This window comes from Molossus molossus, unplaced genomic scaffold, assembly GCF_014108415.1.
Source record: "Molossus molossus isolate mMolMol1 unplaced genomic scaffold, mMolMol1.p scaffold_m16_p_9, whole genome shotgun sequence".
NCBI classification, from domain to species: domain Eukaryota; kingdom Metazoa; phylum Chordata; class Mammalia; order Chiroptera; family Molossidae; genus Molossus; species Molossus molossus.
In genome coordinates, this window is record NW_023425403.1 from 83,127,732 (window position 1) to 83,147,123 (window position 19,392).

Genomic DNA, 19,392 nt, shown 5'->3' on the forward strand with positions numbered 1-19,392 from the left:
TGTTAATGGCTGTGAAACCACAAAGAAAGAAAGGAAACAGATTGGCACACTGAGGAAAGCACACTGTGTATTTTGTTCATTGGCCAGAAAAAAAGGTGTCTGAACAGGTACTGTATTGAAAAAAAATGCTTTTCTACAAAAGGAACAGTAGCATGAAACTGAATAAGTCTGAATTTATTTTATTAAATCAGAAATCATGCAATAGGCATAATAAAATGTTAACCAATAAATAAGTATGATAGCTCATTGATTAGTTTCTTTAACTTTAATTTTATAAAATAGCAACATCTAATAAAGCTTAACTTCAGTAATTAGAATTTTTCTAGAGTGCTCAGAACATCTAAATGCTCTAAGGTGTTTAGTGATGGCATTAAAAGCTGACATGTGATGTATGTGTTTAAATTGGTAATCTAATCACACAGTAAAACATAAAAATATTTTCAAGTGACTCAAGAACAGTGTCCGCTTACTGTACATCTATAAAGATGTATGTTATAAGTGAAAACACTACAAAAAAATGAAGTTTATTGCCCGGCTAGTGTGGCTCAGTGGTTGAGCATCAACCATGCATCCAGAAGTCGCCAGTTCTGTACCTGGTCAGGGCACATGCCCAGGTTGTGGGCCCAATTTCCAGTGGGGGGCATGCAAGAGGCAGCCAATCAATGATCTTTCTCATCGATGTTTCTATCTCTCCCTTTCCCTTCCTCTCTCTCTAAAAATAAATAAAGAAAAAAAATTTAAATGAAGTTTATTAATGCTCTGTTGGTATTACTATATTTATGTTATTAAAATACTTCATGAATAATGTTGGGTGGCATTAAGTAAAAAGTATTAAAGCTTTTGATAATCACAAATTTTGGTTTCGTGTGTGTGTGTGTTGGGTTTGTTTGTTTGTTTTGCTGCTTTTAAGATTTCCTTTTCAGTTTGTCTTTCAACAGGTCTTGCATGACGTACTTGGTTGTGATAACTTCGTATACGTTTTACTTGGAGTCAGTTGAACTTATTGGGTGTCTAGATTTATTTTTCATCAAATTTGGAGGTTTTTAGCCTTTACATCTTAGACTATATTTATAATAGCACTTTGAAGTTTTTGTTTGTTTAAGTACCACATTTAGGCCACTTTGAAGGCAGTTTCTGTTCTCCACTTAATTTTTCTCTGTGTAACCATACTTCCTTGGTTTTTGTTGTTGTTGTTGTTGTTGTATGTGTCTGATTATTTTTTACTGAAAATTGTCTTCTTGTTATATTTTTATTGTTTGTTTAGTGATTTCAATAGACTCAGTGAAGTCTATCCTTCTTGAGTACAGTATGTTCCTGATACTAAAACCACGAAAATATTGCACAAATTCAATGTTTAAGCATACCCATTTAATTTTAAATTATTTTGTATATCAAACGTTGTATTTATAAGTCTATATATCTATGTATCTATCAATTTACCAATGTTATATATTTTTTCTAACCTTTTAATTTTTTATTTACAAGGTTGGTAACAAAGTTATCCTAGAAGCAATAAATACATGTAGCTCCCAGATATTGGTTCATTATATGATTTTCCATTAAAAAGATCTAATTTTGCAAGATAAGTGATTTAGACAAGTTCTGATTCTTCTGAATCATGAAAGTTCCAGGTAAAATTTCAGCACCTTGCTGTTCAGAGACTAAAATCCCTTTCCCTCTGCAAAGGAGTCAAAGGCAAGCTTCATGGCACTCATCACAGTCACATCATAGCATTAAATAATTATATTTAATTAAACAATTAAACAAATATAAGCCAATGAGTACTTGGTGATACCTAAAGATGGATAAAATTGATTCATTTTACACGCTTGAAGTACCTAGGACACCATATGTTTATTTGGAAAGTTGGTGGTTAAAGCTAAACCAGTAAGCATTTACCCTGTCTTTTTTAGGAGCATCATTTCTGTAGAGGGGAAATCTGTCTAGTGATGACTTTAAAACAATCTATTTATGGGCCCGGCTGCTGTTGCTCAGTGGTTGAACATTGACCTGTGCACCAAAAGGTCGCCAGTTTGATTCCTGGTCAGGAGACAAGCCCAGGTTGTGGGCCCGATCTCCAGTGTGGGGCATCTCTCCTTTCTCTCTCTCTCAAAATAAAGAAAGAAAGAAATATTAAAAATCTATTTATGTTATTATTAATCTTAGTTTGGAATTATTCAAGTCATATGTGTTCAGAAATGGTGGGTTATATTCTGCTTTTTATCAAATAAAAGCTAAGAGAAGGAAAGAAGAAAGAAAAGGACAAAATGAAAGAAAACTCATGTAATTCATAAGAATTAAATTTGCATAAGTATATAAATTAAAATTCACATAATTCATACACTTTTATGCATTAAATAAAAAGATATCAATAGTTCTACACAATATCAATAAAGGTTTAGGGAAATACTGGTCATTTGTAAGAAGCAGAGAGAAAATGTATTTGTGTTGCATTTCTGTATTTCTGCTAGTACAAATCAGGCCATTTATACATGCTCACATGGACACAAGGGGTTATTTTAATCACCATATCATTATATAGAGTCATAAAAGTAGTAAGTACTCATTTCTTCAAATTAATGACTATTGAAAATACTAAAAAAAAAAAAAAAAAAAAAAGAAAATAGAATAATTTTCTTATGACCAAGAAAATCACCTCTGAAAATCTATTAAACTGATATTTTTCAAGGTCTAAGTAAACAAACTAAAATACAGTGTTTTAAAATAAAATCTATTCAATATTTAATATAAGATTTTTGTCATCGGTAACTCATTTATGATTATAGTACTAAACATTATAGTTCATAGATAATACTGATCTAGTCTCTTATTGGTGTTGCCAGAGGTCATATTTCCTGACACAAGGGGTAATCCTCTTTATTACAAGAAACAACCAGGCCAGTGAAGCCATAAAACAAAACCTACGGTGAAAAATCACAACAGTCTTTGAACTCTCTTCCTGAACATATATCTGTTTCCTGGATTTCCAAGTTATCTGAGCCAACTAAGTTCCCAGTGATTTTTACCTACATGGAGTTGAATTTTAGTCACAGGTACCTGCAGAATTCTGACTTATAAAGCAAGCAGTGAGAATTTTACTGAAAATTTGTGGGAGAGAGCTCCAAAACATAAAAAGCCTAATATCAATTAGTCTGGGGAAACTAAAAAAAAAAAAAAAAAAAAGACATAGGAGGGAAAGGAAGCATTTGGTTACCAGAGCATTTTAGGGTATGTGTGGGGAGGAAGAGAATGATTTAATCTATATTTTAGATTATATTTGCGTTATGAAGTGTATTATAACCTCCTCCTCTGTATCTACCACTGAAGTTTCGCTCAAATTATTCCACAAGGTTATAAGGTTGTGTTTAGAAGTGGGGTGTGGATAGCAAATTTTTTACTTTGAAAAATACTTATAAATTGTGATACTTGATCCATTTTGAGAAGCACTTAAAGATTGGTTACATTATTTCTTGGGGGGGCGGGGGAAACATCAAACACAAAGTGGAAGAGAGATTACAATATTTTGCTGACAAATCTTTTGTTTAAACAAAAAAGAAATAGAACATATATGTAAGTGTCTCTGAAGGAGAATGATTGTTCAGTACAAGTATTCAGTGTTTGAAAAAGCTCATTATGGCAAGAACTTTTGCTGTGAAGGTTAATGCACTATATATTACTTATTTGACTACATTTAGCCATTGTCAAAGATTTCAAAATTGAGCTAGATATAGCATACATTACTTTAAAATACCCACACACTTCAGAAAAGATAAGGGTGAAATTCAAAGTAAAACTCTATATTATTTGTTTTTCTGTGTTAGGGGCATAAGGAGTGTTGTATTTTCATATAATCACGTACACAAATATTAAAAGAATTTTATACTGACATTTTATCAAATTACTGCCAGCAAAGTCAAAAAGGAAAACTTGAAAACGGTTACTATTTGGCTTCTGTGTTGATCATTACAGAGAAGGTTTTCAGTACCTGACATTGACCCAAAATAAGCTTTTGTTTTTACATTCTGCACCATTCTCACAGCTAGTTAAAAAGCACAATAGAACAAAATTATAAGGATACATGATAAAAGAAAATAAGTACAGAAAAAGATAAAAGGATTGTTTCTTCTGTTGAGTCTTATTTCTAAGATATCTACTCCCAAGTTTTATTTAAAGCAAGTAATTAACATGAAGCATATTCAGGGAGAACTCAGTAATAGCACATGAAGTGCTGTTTTCTGAATTTGCTGTATAAAGGCAAGTGCAGAATTCATACTGAAACAGCTTTTCAGCCACAGAATGTGTTAAAAAATCAGGCGACCTGGATCCCCTTGAAGTTGTTTCTTCTTACATTATTTAAATCATACTGAGAGAATCACAGCTTATATAGATCTCATCATATCAGAAAAACAATTAGTTTAGGAAAATACTATGAACAACTTTTTGTTTGAAATGATGCATTGCAGTATCACTGAACGTGCTGATATATTGAAGCTAAGAAGGTGACATTTATCTTAGACAGTACTGATAGAGCAGCAGAAAGTGACATCACCTTAAACTGGCTTCACTGATACCCATCAAAAGCGTCCTAAGGGGATTTAAGGTCACTCTCAATCTTCCCATCCTTCTAGAAGAAAATATGTCAGAACTCTGTCAGACTTAGGTACATGTCCCCTTCCGAAGGAAAGTTCCCTCACTGGCCAGTAATGCAAGTCCCCAGTGCAGTCATAAATCTTAATTGGAGAGTGAAGTTGTGTGGAGAAAGTAGATTTGGAACTTGGTCTGGAGTATTGTATAGTCATGCAATTTACTTTTGTATTGTGGGAGCTGTTGACACAAATGTGATGGACTATGTGCACTTTTCTCCCAAAGAACAACTTTAAAAATATATTAGGACACTTCGTATTTTTTGAGGAAACAGTTGAAAATTATGATCAAAGATAGTTTAGTTAACTGACACATTTGACAATTCAAAGCAAAGTAACAACCAAGAGACAGGAAAGGGGAAGCAGTTCTGTTCGAGCAGGCTAGCTACTTGAAGCTCATCCTAAGAGCCCCAGATCTTGAAGGGTTGCTGGGATAAATTTTGGATAATTTTGGTTGTTGTTAAGTGACCACAGGCTTTTTGGACTGAAGAATTTCTTTGAAGGAGTCTGCCTTGGCAGCCCCATAGTTAATTGGGTTTTGCCTGATACATACGCTATGCACACACAACAGATCACACAGAATCCCAACCCTAACCTTATTTATAATTTGTCTGCACACTGGGTGAGGCCAGGATTGTGTTTATCAGAGGAGAGGAATATCAATGGTTAACTTCTCTGGGCAGATTGAAAAAATTACTTATGGTATTCCAAGCTCTATGTATCTCACAAGTCCAGGTTTGTGAAGGTCTAGCCAAAGTGGGTTTGCCAGCAGTAGCTGGCTCAACTGGATATTGTGTTCAGTTAGTTATATTGGCACAAGTTAATTGCCCTGCTGAATTGCCAGTTTCCAGAAGTTCACAGTTTTTCTGCCTAAGAATAAAATTTAAGAAACACCAGACAAATATATACCTAAGCAGCACATCATGGTGTGCTTAGAGACACAATTCAGAATTCAATTATCCATTCTTGAGAATGCGTGTGTTCTCCTACGACTGCTGTGATTTTTATCTTTCTTCCCCAATTCCTTCAAGGTTCTGTAACTTTTGTCTGGCTTTTATTTTTTCTCATGTAGTGCAGTATTCTCTTAGATAGATTTGGTGTCTTTAACAAAAGTGGATTAAAAATGTCATTCTACTTTTAAAATTTAATTTATTTCCAACTTTCTTAGAAAATATCGATGAGAAAACATTGTTGGAAGTGATTTATTGTTCCATTCATATTATATTTACCCAATTAAGAAATTAGTAACTTTATATGTGAAAACTGGTATGTCTGTGTAGAAACACAAAGATCTGGAAAAAAGGCTGTGTTGTGAATGCTTGGAATTTAGCTAATTGTAAAAACAAAACCAATAATAAATAAGAAAACTTTCCTTTTTAGTATGTATTTCACATTGGGTTTTGTTATTATAGGCAAAAGCTATCTTCAAAATAGACTTTAAATTATATCACTATTTCCCTGGCAGGTTTGGCTCAGTAGTTAGAGCTTCAGCCCACGGACTTAAGGGTTTCGTTTGATTCCCGGTCAAGGGTATGTACCTGGGATGCAGGTTCGATCCCAGCCCCGGTCAGGCTCAGGGTCACGTGGGAGGCAATCAATCGATTGTTTTTCTCTCTCCCTCCCTCCTTGCCTTCCACTCTATCTAAAAATCAATGGAAAAATATCAAGTGAGAATTAACAACAACAACAAAAATTATATCTGTATCATGCATGTTAATAATTGAAAGTTCTTTTTCAGCAGTAAGAGATATTTCGCATATAGTAAAGTGCCTGGCTCTTGTGGCTCACTGGATCCAGAATGTTCTGCTCACCAGAGGGTTGCCAGTTCAATTCCCTGTCTGGGCACATGCCTGGTTTAGGGATTGAACTCCAGTAGGAGGCGTAAAGGACGCAGCCCAAAGAGGTTTTTATCTCTCTCTCCCTCTTCCTTCCTCTCTAAAAATCAATAAAAACATATTTAAAAAATATATATATATATATATATATATATATATATATATATATATGCTACAGTGGTTGATAATAGTTCAATTCTTTTGTCAGTGTTCCATGTTAAATTATAAAATAGTGAGCACTAAAATATACTATTTATTGATCTAGATACAGATAAGTTTTGAAAATAAAAACATAAGTTAATATAAAATGTCAGTGCAACAGACTGTCATCCATAAATTTTCATAAAAGGATTATAACAAGACAATTCATCTGTATCAAATGAAAGCAATTATACATTTGAGCCCCTATCAAATCTCTTCCACAAAGTTACTTATCAGCATCTTGTACATAAATGTTTAAATTAAATCTGGGTCAAAAAGCTGCTGTGTTGTGATACGGAGAACAAGGATGTGTGGTTATTATTGACTATTTATAACTTTTCTCTTATTGTTTTACATTCAACAGATAAACCTGTGAACCTCCCATTTACTCTTTTTCTAAATACTTTCCTTTATGACAATAGAAGAATGTCTTGATTTGAGAATCCCAGAATCATAATTTAAGATAGAGATTTATGTACAAGATTTTTATCGAGACTGTGCTCCGGTAAAATCTGTGAGAACAGAGCAGGAGAAATAGTCTAGCAAATGTATACTTTTACCTAACATTTAGACTCAGACTGATTTCACGGGAAACTCAGGAGTATTATTTGCATTGCAGAGTTGTCTCACCTTGAATAGTTTGCAACCTATTATCAACCATCCATTGATAGCAAGGAGTCATAGAAGACTCCTGACCTTCTAGACATTTTTGTCTTTCCAGGCAATTCTCTAGGGAAGGATTCCAGCCACAGAACCTGAGGCAGGGGGAAAGAGGAATCTGGTCAAAGTAATCTGGGTGTATCACCTGTGAGTGGATTCCAGCATTTCATTTCACATTGTTTTAACCTACTAGTATCCTTATTTCTGGAATTGGCAGCAATAAGCCTAATGATGGTTCAGGATTCAGCCATAAACACCATCACTGATGCTGATAAGCCAGCATTGCCAAGGCAGAAATCAAGCAAGAATACATTATAAGATTTTGGTCTTTGTGAAAACAACATGTGCTCATGTGTATCAGGGCCTCAGCAGGAGATTTATTCTAGGGACCCAGAGCAGATGGTACAGTTGCCAATTGACCTTTATGGAACACTGTTCACTGCTTGACTTTACGGAAATAAAAAAGCAGAAGAAAAAATAAAGTCAGATTTCCCATTGTCAAGGATCTATTTCATCCTCCTAAGTATTTGTTCTGTAATCATACATCAACATTGAAACTACTCATATTTTCCTCAAAATGAATTTTTATGAGAATGAAATGTGGGGTAGATCATGGTAGGGTTGCCAAATATAGAATTCCCACTTCAATTTGAATTCCAGTTAAAAAAAAAAAAAAAATGCTTTCATAGAACATATTTTCCCATGCAAAATCTGGGACATACTATTACTAAAAGTTATTCATTATTTATGTAAAATTCAAATTTAACTGTGAATCTTCTATTTTTATCTGCTCAACTGGCAACCCTAGACAATAGCCAGAGTACTTGAAAAATTATATATTTATAGGACAGTGCTGCTTTGCAATTTTAAAGAAAAGAATATTTTTCATTATTTGTTCTACATATTTTATTATCAATATATAAATAAGTTGTGTTTACAGCAAAGTAGAAGAAAACATCAGAATATAACATACTCAAAGGCTAGACTTTCTGCTCGTGTCAACTTAGAAGCATCAAATGTTAAACATACACTTACACACACAGGTATATACGTCAACATACAAACAATTTTTTATCCTCATTAAGTTTTAAAAACTACTGCATGGTGGAGTTACAGTTTATAAATGATATATAAAAAGAAAAATCTCTGCTTCCCTGCAGAGCCGTTGAAAACACACCATGTTGCTTTAACTGCTGAGCAGAGGGGCGCTGAGCTACTTGCTATAACACTGCTTGGAACTGGGGACATCCATCACACCGAGGAACCCCACCAGTTGTAAAAGAAGAGAAGTTTCTTTATGTGTGATCTCCCTGAAGGAACGGGGAAAAAAGGAGTCAGTTTTTTCTTGTCCACCCTTTCTTTTGCTTTTTATTTTTGTATTATCGTTCAAGAATATGTATCACAGCCGTTAGGCTCTTGCCACTGTGCACATGCCATTAACAAGCTAGAGTGTTGGCATGTTTCCTAAATGCAGCACTCGTTTGTTTCTTTTTAGTAAAAATCTCCAAGGACAAAAAGGAAAGAAAAATAAAATAAACATCATCTTTAAAACTTTTATTTTTTTATTATTTTTTCTTTATCTATTTTTATACAGAGAGGGAGGGAGAGGGACAGGCAGATAGAAACATCAATGAGACAGAGGATCGACTGGCCGCCTCCTGCATGCCCCCACTGGGATCAGGCCCACAACCTGGGCATGTGCCCTGACTGGGAATCGAACTGGTGACCTCTTGGTGCATGGGTCGATGCTCAACCACTGAGCCACACCAGCAGGGCAAAACACTTTTAAATGAATAATAATAAACCGTCTAGCCAGCTAGATTCAGCCTACTCTCATCTTGAGAGAACACTTTTGATTTATAAACAGACTTCCGTAGAACAGCTCTACTAACGTCCATTTTGAATTTAAATTCAGACACATTTGAATGAATCTAGTGTTTAGCAATCTTGGAGGCTTTGATCAATGCAAACAAATATCAAAATTTCAATACTCTTTTCACAACACCATTAATAAGGCTTCTGCTAAAATGTTTGGTTTGTTTCCTTGCTTTTTTTTTTTTTTTAATTTGGCCTCCTAGACTTTAAAGTTACACAAACAAATTGAGGAAAAGTAACCAAGATAATCAAGTAGTAAATGTACCATTTTATAGTAATGGGAATTATCTGATATAGAAAATGCAATGATCACATTACATACTCTGTCTCCACTGCAGGACACTTAAACAGAATTTCCCAGAGATAGTGATATTACAGTATTACTTCAGGGTGAATGTGGGAGCCTATGACAATGGTTGCTGTTCTAGAGTCATTTGTAAAGCCTCCCTTCCAACCTCTTTGAGAAGCAGACTTGGAAAATAAAAGTTGTTAAATCAGTGGTAGAGAGATAATTCCCAGTAGACGGGGATGATGGATCTGAGGCTATGAAAGCAAGGACCAGGTGGTCCTGATTTTAACATCAATGGCTCTGACCCAAAGGTATATTTGTTTTCTAGTTTCTCTCTCTCTCTCTCTCTCTCTCTTCTCTCTCTCCCCCTCTCCCTCCCTCTCCCTCTCCCTCTCCCTCTCCCTCTCCCTCTCCCTCTCCCTCTCCCTCTCTCTCCTTAAGCTCAGCAAGGGATGTACAGACTAGGGATGAAATGTCATGTCTTAGCCAGATAACAGTGAGTCAAAGAAGCTTATACTCTCAATCTAATAAATGTGAAGAAAGTCTAAAATATAGAAAGAGTCCACCGGTGTGGCTTAGTGGTTGAGCATCAGCCAATGAACCAAGAGGTCGCTGGTTCGATTCCTAATCAGGACACATGCCCAGGTTGTGGGCCTGATCCCCAGTGGGAGCGTGCAGGAGGCGGCCAATTGATGTTCTCTCTCATCGATGTTTCTATCTCTCTCTCTCTCTCTCTCTCTAAAATCAATAAAGGAAAAAAAATAAAATAAAATATAGAAAGAGCACAATTTTTATAAAATGTAACAAAGCATAAAATACAAACATGATAAAGCACCAGGAGAAATAGAATTAAGTGGTCTAGACAGAAAAATAATTTGGGTGAGTGTAACAACATTAAGGAGAAGAGAGCACACCGAGAATAAAAGGCTAGAATAAGCAAGTATAATGAAGAAAGAAACAACTGAAAACACAGGATGCAATACTCATAATCACCACTAGGTGGTAAGTAGTAAAATGGATTCTACTAAAGAATCCTGGAAAGAATTCAACCAGACAGTTTCTGAGAGGTAAAGAAAGATGGAAATTAAGAAAAATAAATTTTAGCAGCTTTGAAATGTAGATGCAAAAATACCATAAACTAATGTAATACCAGAGTCAGAGGAAAGAATAAAGAAAATAAAAAAGCAGACATTGTATAATTCACTTACCTGAAGTATGTATGTCATCAAATTCATAGAAACAGAGAGTAGGGATTGGGAGGAAGGGGAAATGGGGAGTTGGTGTTCAATAGGTGTCAAGTTCCAGGTAGACAAGAGGAATAAGCTCTGGAGATCTGATGTACAGCATTGTGCCTAGAGTTAATGCTATAGTAGATGCTTACAATTTTTTTGAAGGTAGGTCTAATGTTAGATGTTCTTACCACAACTAAAACAAAAGAATCAGACAGTAATTTGAAGGTGATGCCTTAGTATGGTGTGAGTAGGTAAAAATGTGATATCTCAGATTAAAAGAATAAGGTGACCAAAAGGATACAAGAGAAAAGAAAAATAAATCTAAACACATTGCAGAGAAATTACATTGCATCAGAATACAAAAATATCATAGTTTCCATAGGGACACTCTATCCGCAGAGCCACAAAGAAGTATACTGCCATCAAATTGGTTAACAGCAACAGTCAAAGGTTAAGAAAATGGGTATTTCCAGAACATTGAAAGTAAGTTGCTCAGAACAAGATTTTCTATCTAGCAAAATTCTATGAATGTGCTCTAGGAAAATAAAATAATCTTACACATTTAAGTCTTCAGAATATTCACCACACGAAGATCATCAAAGACTACACTGGAACTAAATAGTAACTCTTGGGTCTCAATGCCACACTTGTACTTTTAGAGTTTGCTCTAGAAGACTGGGGTAGTGGTTAGAAACCACATTTTCCAGACTCCCTAGCCAGGCTCCTTGTTTGTATCTCAGGCATGCAGCTTGGTCACAAACACGCTGACAGTCTTGAGATCTTCAGCAGCTTCCGCAGCATAGACATTTAGGGAACTCAGTGATATAATTTTCCTAAAGTGGTCTCTGCTTCCTGCAATTACTGCAGATACTTGCTTGATTATTTCCCGCCTGCACTTTGATCACATTTGCACCTAATTTCCAGTTTAAAATTCTTCTGTTTAAAGCGCGATAATAGGTTTCTGCTCTTCTGATTAAACACTGACTGAAACAATGCTTTAGCAGATGTATGGAAAACCAAGAGGAATAATAACGACTTGTCTAGAAAAGAGGAATAATAACTACTTGTTTAGATGTAGCCAAATCATCTAAATCTTTGTATCCTAAGAATTAATATTTTACTAAAGTGGAGGCGAAAGGAGAAGGGAAGCAGGGGATAATAAATACATTTTAATTTGTCTTCCTGGAGCTAATACAAAACTAAAATAGAGATTTTTTTTTTTACCCTCACCCGAGGATATTTTTCCATTTTTTGTAGAGATAGAGTGGGAGAGAGAGAGAGAAACATCGACGTGAAGGGACACATCGAGTGGCTGCCACCCGCACGACCAACCAGGGCCGGGGACAAACTGCAACCGAAGTACGTGCCCTTAGCGGGAACCGAACCCGGGTCTCTCCGGACTGCAGACCGACGCTCTAACCGCTGAGCCAAACTGGCCAGGGCTAAAATAAAGATATTTTTAAAAAACAAGGAGATAAATACAACTATAGGTAGTAACATAATAGGAACAGTGATCCAAAGAATAAAATATAATATATAACATGTAAATCAGTATAAAATTTGATATAAAATGAGGAAGATTAAAATAGAGAAAATATTAAAAAGTTGATTAATGTAAAATATGCTATAAGATAGCATAAGTGAGCTCTGATATAACAGTTATTTTCAGAAATATAACTGAATAATATAACTGAATAAATTAATAATCAAAAAGAAAGTCTCTCAGCTAGATTATTAAAATCCTTGTTAAATATTTAAAATAAATGCAAATCTGAGGAAAATAAGATATGGGAAAATAAACAACCATGAAAAGAAAAACAATTCAGCCAGACCAAAAAAAAAAAAGAAAAAAAGTCTCAGTTATTAAAAAAAAACAAAACTTAAATATAAGGATTTCATTAAAAGTGTTAAGTGATAAGATGAAAATATATTTCAAGCATATATGAACTAATAAAGCATTTGAATAATAATTAACAACTTGAACTTTCTTATGATTGAGATATGGAGAAAGAACTTAAAGCATTATTCTTTGCATTTATAAATATAATTCTTTTGGATATGTAATTATTTAAAGATGAAGAGTATATATGAAAACAATTTTAAAATGTGGTTTCGAATTTAAAAGAACAATGCAAATAAAGACATACCCAGTCTTTATTTTATGGCATGAATTGACATAGTAAAATGCTAGGTCTTCTCAGAGCAATCTAGATATTCAATTCCATTTTAATTAAATGTTTAAGAGTTTTAATTAAAGAAATTTTACAAATAGATTTTTAGGAAAAAAGTTTACAAATGTTTATGGACATGTTGGAATTAAAAGAATGAAATTTAAAAAGATTGGGTCTACAGATGTTTAAACATATCACCGATTAGTCTTAATATAAAGGAATAAATAAGTGAATAAATGAATGAATGAATGAACAATAAATGTAGAGAGACAGATGATACTGTGTAAAAAAAAAAAAAAAAAAAAAAAATAGACACCAGAAGATAATTGAGTGTCCAGCAAAGGACATCTCTTTCTTTCTCTTTTTCTCTTTCTCTCTCATACATATATGAGAACCAAATATGTGATCAAAGAAGTATTAGATATCAGTGTGGATATTATTGTATTAAGACTGGCTTACAGCATGAACTAAAATAAAGGAGTTTTCATATCATATACAAACTTACCCTCTAGATGGATTAAAGAGTTAAATGGGTAAGACAAATTTAGAATGTAGTAGAAGAAAATTTAAAAAATTATCTTGGTCTTTTTAAGAGGAATAATTCTAAAAAAGAAAAGAAAAGTAAAGTAAATGCTATATACCTGAATTGATTAAAATTAATTATGTGTGCTTAATATGGAATATTACAGATAGAGTTAACAGGCAAATCACATTCTGGAGAATATATATAAAATCTTAAACCAACAAGGCAGTATAAGTACTTCTATATATTAACAAGAGAAGTACAGAAATTCAATACCAAAATTTGATCTTTGTCTTTTTTAAAAATATTTTTCATCATCAGTGCACTTGTTTACATAAATTTATACACACATACATACATACATACAAATATTAATTTATCTGTTCAAATTCACTAGCATTCAGAAAAATGTAATTTTAAGCAATCATAAGATTCAGTACATATACATTAGATTGCCTAAATGTAAAAGTAAGTTTATATCATAAGAAGAACCTCATGCCTTCCTTAAACTCATATAGCAACCTGGAAACCAATCTGGCAGTACTTAGTGAATTTTAAATGCTCATTCCTATGAGATAGCAATTCCTTTATGCAGTATTTACTACAGCAAAGCTCTCACACAGTTCCAAAGACAGATATATATCGGGGTCTTTATTTAAACCTATTTATGGTAGTAGTGAGATAGTGGCAACTCAGATATCCATCATCAAGGAAATGAATAAGAGCAATATGTTGGGTGCCTATGACAGTAGAGTATAAAGTAAATGCATGTCCTGAATTAGACTAGACTATTGGTATATGCGTAGACCTTGAAAACTGTATAGAGTAAAATAATTATTACATTAAATGCAATTACTCTCACAATAACATTAACTCAAGTTAAAATGTAAATATAAATGAACCAAACTGCTTATATTTTCAAAAATAATGACCAATGTCAATTAATACATTAGAGTGGGCATCTATGGGAAACTTCTCCAATGGGAAAGATGACAATCGGAAGCAAAAAATAAAGAATAGAATAAAAATAAGTGTGATGACTTTCACATATGAAAAGGTGTTTTGAATGAAGTGTATGATGAACTTAGCACTGTTTCAAAAATATTAGCTCATAGTTTCATTTAAAAAGTGTATGAAAGCTTTATACTAAGATATAAAATAAATAATAATGTATTTCTGCCCTTACTATGCTTTATTATTTGAACATAAATATATCTAAATAAAATCATAAACATTTAAAAAATAAATTGAATGCATTTACCATCTTCAGTACATTTTTAGAAACTGACTCACATATTTTAAGTACTGTTTATAATAGTTTGATTGTAAGGTTTTTAAATAAATATAGAATAATTTTGATAATAGCATTTGCCTAAGAAGTGATTCATTTGTTAAACTATTAAACCTAATTTTAGAGTAAAGACTATCATCATATGCTTTTAAAAGTAATTAAAAGACATTTTATAAAGGGCTTATTTTATTACATGTAAAACTCCTATCAATTCAATAATCCATTTGTACAGATTAACTGATTTAAACCTCTCTCAATATACATTAAAAAAAACCAACAACATGGCTACTACAAATGTGCAAAAACAAAAAATCTTGTGTTCTATAAAGATACATTTTAAATTACTATTTTTATAATTTGATGGAGAAAATAATAGAGTGGAAAACAAATGATTTGGAAGTAAAGAGAATCTAAATTTGCTTTCTATTTTGTCAGAAAAGTCACATAAGATTTCTGCTTTTCAGAGTCCTCATCTGAGGACTGAATATATTTGATTTTATTCCCTTTAAAAAAATAAAAATTTTGAAAATTAAAAAAAATTTAAAACACAAAATTAAGATGTATGCTTCCATTTAGTTAACAATGTTTTAGCTTGTATAGATGATGATAGATAGATAGATAGATAGATAGATAGATAGATAGATGATAGATAGATAGATAGATAGATAGATAATTGATAGATAGATTATAGATAAATAGATGATAGATAGATAATTGATAGATGATAGATGATGATGATAGATAGATAGATAGATAGATAGATAGATAGATAGATGATAGATAGCTTCCATTCATTCATTTATTGATTGATCATCCAAACATGTACATATCACTATTGACATGTATTTGATTGATTCTGATTTCCGTGCTATCACCTAAACTCTTCTTTAATATCACAGCCACATGGTTCCTTTACTTCTGTAGACATGTACAATACTGTTTAGTTCTTAGGTTTTCTCACCCAATTTTCTATTAATTGAAAATTACACGTTGTGTCTTGTTGCCTACACCACACGTTATAATGTATCGGTGCTTCTTCCTATGCTCTTCTCACAGACTCGAATTCGCTTCCCGTCAGTCTTTGCCTTGATAAACTTCTATTTCTCTGTAAATGATAAATGTCCTGTATATAAAATGTCTTCTGTGGTCCCATTATTTTGATTTTAGTGCCCCAATTTTGTGGTACCTGAACTTTACTGCTAATGTTATACTTATCTAATAACAATAAAATTTATGTTTTCAATACATATGCCAACCTCCCCCATTAAGTGCAAATTATCCAAAAGAAAAGGATTTTTCTCATCAATCTATGCATTACCTGGTTAGACCACATTGCCAAAAATAAGCAGAAGCACAATAATTATTTTCATTTAACATGTTAATTAATGTATTAAAAATTAACATGGCAAGTACATTCAATAAATCTAAAGAACCCTGCAACTTTAAAACCCAAAATAATTTAATTAAGGCTTTAGCTCACAGGTTGATTTTCAATAATGGATCATTATTCAGTTAAGATGGCTATACTTGTGAACAAACAAATATTTTTAATTAAGTCATCTTTAAAAAATGATTTCTATACCCTTTATGCATCCATAAAATATTTAGAAAAGCATCATTGAAGAAATACAAAATGATGTTAGAGTATGTTAATCACTTCAATGTATATAAGTATTGTAAAAATATACTGATTCGACTTGGACATTTTAAACAAAATTGTATTTTCTTCTGTATGTTATAAAAATTCATGGTAAAAGATAAGTTTTCTGGCAATGCTGAGCCATCTGTTTTGTTAAGATCTTATAGTTGCTTTGCTCTGCACAACAATAATTAAATACATTGGCAGCAGGAGAAATAACAGTTGGATTTCTCTAGAAAATGAACGGTATGAACAGTACAGCTAAGAAGGAAATTTTCTCACAGATTCCAAGAATATCCCACCTTTACAACTCTACAGGGAGGAACCTGGGCAGCCGCCCACTCGCTGCCACCTTCCACCAAATGGCCGCACAACCTCCAATGCGCGCAGCACTTTCAGGGCGTCTTTCATTTTTCTTCCGAAGCGAGAATGTGTATTAGTGTTACAGTGTCTCTACTTCGCAGCTGTCATTTTCCTCTCTCTTTTCCTTATTTCGATTTTTAATCAAAATGTCCTTTTCTTTCTTTGCTCATACCCTTTAATGTTGGCATCTATTTTAGGTCTATCTGTTAAAATAATTAAAAAATTTGGCACTGGAAGCATAGCAGCAACAACAACAATGGACAAGTGGGAATAACATCAAACTGCAAAGGAAGCCCATCAACAACAGAAAGGCAATCTATGCAGTGGAAGAAATTATTTGCAAATGATATATCTGAAAGGGGTTAATGTCTACAATATGAGCACAGGACCTGAATAGACACTGGTGCAAAAGAAATACATACAAATGGTCAACAGATATATAAAAAATACTCAACATCACACTAATCATCAGGGAAATGCAAATCAAAAGCACAATGGGCTATCACCTTATACCTCTTAGCATAGCCATTATCAGATAATAATAATAATATAATAATAATAATAATAATGTAAGGATGTGGAGAAAAGAAAAATCTTATACACTGCAGAGAAGGTAAATTGATGTAGCAACTATTGAAAACACTATGAAGTTTCTTCAAAAAATTAAAAATCGAATTAACGTGTAATCCAGCAATCCCACTTTGGGGTAAGTAGTTAAAGGAATTGATATCAGGACCTTGAATAGGCACCTGTATTTACATTTTCATTATAGCATCATTTACAATAACCAAGACATGAAAACAACTTAAATATCCACTGATTGATGTATGAATAAAGAAAATGCAACATACTACATACATTTTATTATTATTCAGCCTTAAAATAATTCCGCCATTTGTGACCACATAGATGAGCCTAGAGGATATTTTACTAAGTGAAATAAGCCAGACACAGAAGCACAAATACTATATGATACCATTTACACGAAGCATCAAAAATGGTGAAGCTCATAGAAGCAAAGAGTAGAATGGTAGGTGTCAAGACCCCAGGAAAGGAGTAAACAGGGAGGTATCAGTCAAACAGTACTAAGTTTCATTTGCACAAAATGAATGAGTTCAAGACATTTCGTATACAGCATAGTGCCGATAGTGAATACTATATTGTATACTTAAAAATTTGCAGAGGGTAGCTCTCAATAAATGTTATCACCTAAAACGTAATAATAAATAAAAAGGTTGGGAGGAACTTTTTGAGGTGATGAATATGTTTATGGCATAGATTGTGGGGATGGTTTCACAGATATACAATTATCTACAAACTCATCAAGTTGTATTTGTGAAATATGTTCAGCTATTTTGTATATCAATCATACCTCAGTAAAGTGTTTTGAAAAATTTGAGATTCATTTTGCAATTGAATCTCAAATATCCACTTCTGTTCTTAGAAATATAAATGTCCTCCATTGTTTACTAAGAATATGATTTATTTGCTATCAATCTAAAACACTAAGATTATCATCTTGGTTTTAAATATCACTGATATTTAAACAGAAAATTCTCTCTATATGCTCCAGGAATTCCTCTAATTACATAAAATTATATTATGATCCACTAGAAATATTTTAATTTAGTTATCATTTTTGAGAGCTATACATGTCTTAATTTTCTCATTGCATCATTACCATGTTCAGTTTGTACAACTTAATTAAATCCAAACTTTGAGGTATATGTATATTTGTAAATTTATTAAGTTTTAATCTAGAATTAGGTTATACCAAAGTCATTCCTATAATAACCTGCTCCTATCACTTTGTCCTGATTAAATAAACAAGAGGCCAACTATGAAGCTTTCAGAGGCAACCTGAGGAAGTACCAGCTGGCCTGATACTCCTCTAAAGGAATGTGTCCTCTAAGAGAATTTGTTAGTTTTTAGAACTTAGATAATAGAATAAATAGCAGGATAGATGTATGCTGACCCAGTTCACCCAGTTCCCTTTCGCCTCAGCTCCCTCCCACCTCCGTTCCCTCCTGCTTATCACTAACTGCCTCCACTTCTGTACACGCAGCTTGCTTGCTCTGCTAAACTCTTGAATGACCCCTGCCCTATATAAGCAACCCTCCCCCTGAGCTCGGGGCTGCAGTTCTCCTCTGCAAAGGTTTGCTGCAGTCCCTGTGCAGGTAATAAATCTCCTAATATTCAAAATTACTTTGTGTCTGAGTGAGGTTGATTCTCTTGGATTACAACAATTCCACGTACCTAGATGAAGGTAAAAATTTTAATTCAAAATTTTGGCATGTTTAATATAAATATCAAGGTTTTTGGTTAATTTTTCTTTTCTTTTCTTTCTTTTTTTTTTTAATCCTTACCTGAGGACATTTTTGCATTTATCTTCAGATAGAGCAGGAGGGAAAGAAGGAGGAAGTGGGAGGATGTGAGAGAGACATATCAAGTGGCTGCCACCCACATGACCCCACCTGGCTGGAGACAAACTGCAACTGAGGTACATGCCCTAAGTGGGAACCGAACCCAGGACTCTGGTCACCAGGCCGATGCTCTAACCACTGAGCACTCGGCCAGGGATCAGTTAATTTTTTAAAAATGTGTTTTTATTGATTTTTTTAGAGAGAGAGGAAGGGAAAGAGAGATAGAAATATTGATGTGAGAGAGAAA